This window comes from Tupaia chinensis, unplaced genomic scaffold (assembly GCF_000334495.1).
Source record: "Tupaia chinensis unplaced genomic scaffold, TupChi_1.0 Scaffold000249_2, whole genome shotgun sequence".
NCBI lineage: Eukaryota > Metazoa > Chordata > Mammalia > Scandentia > Tupaiidae > Tupaia > Tupaia belangeri.
In genome coordinates, this window is record NW_006159729.1 from 755,632 (window position 1) to 760,858 (window position 5,227).

At 34.6% G+C, this 5,227-nt stretch overlaps 1 pseudogene; it reads right to left on the reverse strand.

Annotated features, from left to right (window-relative positions):
• Positions 1 to 599: 599 nt before the first annotated feature.
• LOC102487397 (60S ribosomal protein L12 pseudogene) lies at positions 600 to 1,181 on the reverse strand (annotated as a pseudogene).
• Between the last annotated feature and the right edge of the window lie 4,046 nt (positions 1,182 to 5,227).

Here is a 5,227-nt window from a genome sequence, read left to right on the forward strand (position 1 = left end):
TGTGTGAGTTTTAAACCCAACGGTTGTGGACTATGCGGGAGTCCGGCAACATATCCACTATTTGCTGGTTCAAATTTCTACAAGAAGATTAAATACAAGTATCCTTTCTTTAGTGAGTACATTCAAAGTTTCACAAACTATATTGGTGCCATTGTTTTGTGCTTTACTTTGACAACTTATTAAAAAGTCACAGTGAAATCTACCTTATTTTTCAATGTTGGAAATGCTGTTTCAAACTCCAGTGGTGAAAAATGTGAGTTTGCATTATAATTTGAAATTTTATTTTCACAGTGTTTTACTTTAATTACCTCATTAGTCAGAAAGAAGAGCACTTAAAAAAATGGTAAAAAACCTATTCTACCTCTGACTACACTAGATTCATGTCATCTACAAGAGCAGAGAAGAGGGATTGGGTGCTCCACATCTTGGAATACAGAGATGTCTACAGTTACGTGCATTGGTTATATCGTTGCTATATCTTTATTGCTGGCAATGGTGTGTTTGTGTATTTTTTTCTACTTGTTATCCAGGTTGTTAATGACTTGGGCTTTCCAAACCATACACGAGATATTTTTTTGTTAGTGTCGTCACATGATCTTTTATTGAAATGTTTTCCTGTGTGCTAGGGATTCTACTGCACTACTGTTGATGTCATCAAAGATGTCACGAGGGTGGCAGTCATCAGCATTACAGCCTGTAGACTGGGCTGTCCCCAGGTCCTCTTTAGTGCTTCCAGAGAGTTCTCTAGCCAAAGAGCAGTGCCTCATCTGTCAGAGAATGTTCACAATTTTATCAAAAGTGATGTTTCCATTATGTTTAATGTTCTGCTTTTTTCTATCTCTTGGCAGTTCCAGGAAGGCTTTGCTGATCAGTCCAGAGGCAGAAGGTACCACTTCAATCTAAGCCTGTCTACTGGGAAAGGTCAGTTTCATGGTAACCCTTAAACCTTTCCAGTCACCAGTTGCCTTGGTGATGTCAACACCAACCATTTTTGGAGACAGACCCAGTGGTCCAATCTTGGGGAGCAAGGCAGACTTGGCAAGGACTTTGCCATCAGTGCACCTCAGGTACACAACTTCGATCTCTTTGGGGTCAAACTTGGGTGACATGGTGGAGGTGGCTGGTGTCTGATGAACCTGGATTTGGGACCACTTAAGAAAGTAGCACTAAGGCTTCCTCTATGCCGAAAATCGCATACGGATATTTTTCCCTTTCAGACATAAAACTATCTTGCTTTGGTCTTATGATTGTAGGAGAAATTAATTTACCTATATACTCTGCAAACAATAATATTATGTATATAGAAATTCCTATAGTAAAAGAGAACAATCAAGAATAGTTATTTTTCTTTTTAGTTATTTTAAACATGGCTACCTAAAAGTAATATGTATTTTATATCATAAAATGCCTTCGATATCATACTATCTTAGCTATTTGACACAACACATATGTAATTTCATATGTATATACACATATATTATTGCATATGGAACCAAATTTAAGATGTTGAAAGAACAACTTGACCAAATCCTGTATAAATGATGTCTACAGTAAAATTTGCTTTGAACAAACTGCACAATTTCATTAGGATGAAAAAAGTGCCACTAAAATCTATTTTGAAATGTATCCACCCTGGCATTTATAATATTTTCACATTTGTAGCTAAAAGTCTATTGTGATTGCTCGTAGAATTTGGATAAAAAATGTTTCAGAAAGTTTGAAGAGAAACAGTTTAGCCAATTTTGAGTTGTTCAAGCATGAAGAAACGGCATTTCATTGACATTTTAAAAACTATTCAGGTTCTCTCTGTGAATTCAAGTGTTTCAAAAATATCTTATTCTAAAATACCAAAATAGAAATAGAATATGAAGGGCTGGTCATTAATAATATGATATACTTTTAGGAGAGCATGGGCTTATAATAACACTACCTGCTCTCACAGAGTACCTGGAGAAGTTCCCCTGAACTGCAGAGCTGGATTTTATAGGTGTTCAGTCATTGATGTTGAGTGAAACTGAGCCATTTCTGTAGACACGGGCTTATTGTGGGAGTATAACTTGTCAAGCACTTCGAATGAGTAGTGTTAAAGTAGACTAATTGCATGTAAATATACTTTACATTAAAACAAGTATTTTCATATGCACAGTTTAAGATAAAAAGTTGAGGTTGCTAATTTCAGGTCAAGGTTTGCAAAATAATTTGTAATAATCTAAAGTTATTTGAATTTTTGTTTTTTAATTTGTTACTTGTTTTACTGGATTTCCGTGGTAATGATAATTGCTTACGTGAATCTGTAGGAACTATGGAGGCATTGTGTTACTTATATATAAACAACAAATTAACCTTGGGTCAGGTAGTATGTTTGCATTCAGTTTCTCATTTTTTGGCAGCTATTATACCTTTTTATACGGAAAAATCAGAGAAAGTGGATTATTTCTTCTGGTGATTGTAAGAATTAGAGGCAACAAAATGCTACATATATCATAAAGTTTGAGTGAAATAAATGCTAACTCATATGAAAATAAAGCCAATATATGACACTGTTTTCAATTAGTTCTGCAGAGTAGCTAAGTAAATGTTATTATCCCTTAATTGCATGTATATTGTGTAATGACTTGTTTTTAGCATTAATTTCAGGTAAAATAAAAAAAACACTCTATAATTATTCTGTATAAGCAGAAAAATAACATGAATTATATCATTCATATTCTGTATGTGGCATTTAATTAATTTTCTTAATAAAATTGCTTCAATTAACACTTATTTTAATGTTTTTCTTCTACTTGTTACTGAAAGATGTGTGCTTGGAATGTCTTCAATGATTTGGAGACTTATAAATTTCTCCTTGCAGTTCTAATATTTTTGCTTTGTATGTTTTAAATACACAAATTAGGTTAATGAACATTTGAATCATCCCATCTCAATCATTTTAAGCTTTCCTCAAAAGAACAGACAATCTTTTATCAATAAATGCTCTTAAATTATATTCTATTTGTTCTAATATTGATAAAACAATATCATATCTTTTAAAAAATGTTTTGCAGGGTTGGCAAGTGGCATGGCAGTTAAGGAAGCTGGACTCCTACATGGCCAACTGTGGTTTGAGTACCAGATCTGACAGCTTGGTCTCTCTCTCTCTCTCACTGTGCCCCTCTCTGGTCAAAATAAAATGAGTAAATAAATAAAATAAAATAATTCTTTAAAAATGTTTTGCATAATATATTTGTATGTGAGGTAGTTATATGTTTACACACTATGGTAGGTTTATAGTATGTATACTGTATGTATATAGTATACACATTGTTTGAACTTCAAATTTTCTGCAAATATGTTTTTGTTGTCTATTGTAATCATCACAGAGATGGATTTAAGAAAACTATTCTGCCAATATTTGTGTTTTTACTTTTTTATTTATTTATTTTTCTTTTCTTTTTTTTTGGAGAGGTTTTTGCTCTAGGGCACCTGCACTTGCCAGACAGAGAGAGACAGAGAGATAGAAAGCGAGAAATCACCCCCCAGAGAGGATGACCACGCCACAATCCCTTCTCCTCCATTCTCCCCTTGGGATCTTGGGCACACACACACACGCGCGCCCGGCGTGGGAGTCCAGCGACATAGCCATTGCGCTAACTGCTGATCCCAATATTTGTGTTTTAATTGAAACCTGTGGACTCTAAATTTAAGGTACTCTTTTTTAGTGTGCATGTATATTAAACTCATAATTTCATACTGTGTTGTATATCCATTATGCCTCATTTCCCACTTTTGTGCTTGTTTCTCTCTTTTTGTTTTTTGGTCATATATTTTTATTACTACTGTTTGCTTGAATGCAAGAGAGAAAAGCATCACGCCTAACTAACATCAAAGAGTCAACATAAGACATAATTTTATCCTCTTCCCAGACAACACAGGGATCTTTAAATTCTTCAGGCCTATTAATTCTCCTTTCAACTGATAGATTAATAGTGAACTTTCATAGTATAGTTTTATAAATCTTTCAGTTTTAGTATCTATTTTTTATTTAGATTTATTCTTGTATTTACAATATCTTTTGCTTTTTATTCATTCTTTCATTTCACAACTTTAGCTTTTTTTGAGTTTCTCTAGTGGAATCCTGTTGGTGGCATTTTGTGTAAGCACGTTTTCATTTGGACATAGGGATGGATGTTTTTCTTGGTTGGAAATTCTATAATGGCAGTTGATTTCCTTCAATAGATTATGTGTTGTGTCTTGTACTTTTTATTCCTTCAAGTTTCAATGTAAGTAAAGGTAGTATGATGTTTTCTAGTCCCATTTGAAATAGCTTCCCTTTTCCTGGCTGCTGCTTCATTGTGAAATATTTAAGTCTCTATCTGTACTCACACATCTTGCTTATGATTTATTGAAAATTTGAATATGTGGATGAATGTCTTTCAAAAGTCTCGAGAACAGTTAGCCAAAGTATATGCCCATATTATTTTCCAGTTTTTCCTTCCCTATTGGAATGTTCATTAAATGCATGCTACACTTTTCACTTTATTCTCCCTGTCTTTTATGATTCTATTCACATCTCGCATGTTTTCAAATTATCTGTGATACATTCCAGAATACTGATTCTGTCTTGAGTTGCATTTTATCAACTTACACCTTGGCTGTGTCTAATCTATTGAGTCTATGATTGAATTTTTGCTTAAAATACTATATTTTTATAGAAACTACTTTTAAAATTTACTAGGGTCATATTTTAATCTTTTAAAGATATATTCATGTGGGTCCAGCTGGTGGTATAGTGGTTACCTTTCTGGACTCCTACGTCTGACTGTGGTTTGAGTCTTGGACTTGATAGCTTCAAAATCAGGCAGGTGCATATGAGCGAGTGCCCAAGGTCCCGGGGGAGAATGGAGAAGCGACTGTGGTGTGTTCATCCCCTCTTGGACGGGGAGAGTGATTTCCCACTTTCCCTCTCACTGTCTCTGTCTTTCTTTCTGGCAAGCACACATGGCCTATGGCAAATACCTCTTTAAAAAAGATATGCTCATGTTTTTCTTTCATTTACTTAATTATTATTACGCATTGAATAAGAGTCTCACCATGTCACAATCCTTCTTCCTCGGCAACTCAGCTGGAACTAGACACACCACCCCCTCTGTACTTATTCAGACAGGATCTCACTATGTTGCCTGGACCAACCCCAAGCTCTTTATCCTCTGCCCTCAGCCTCTCAAAATACTGTAATTATAGGCTCATA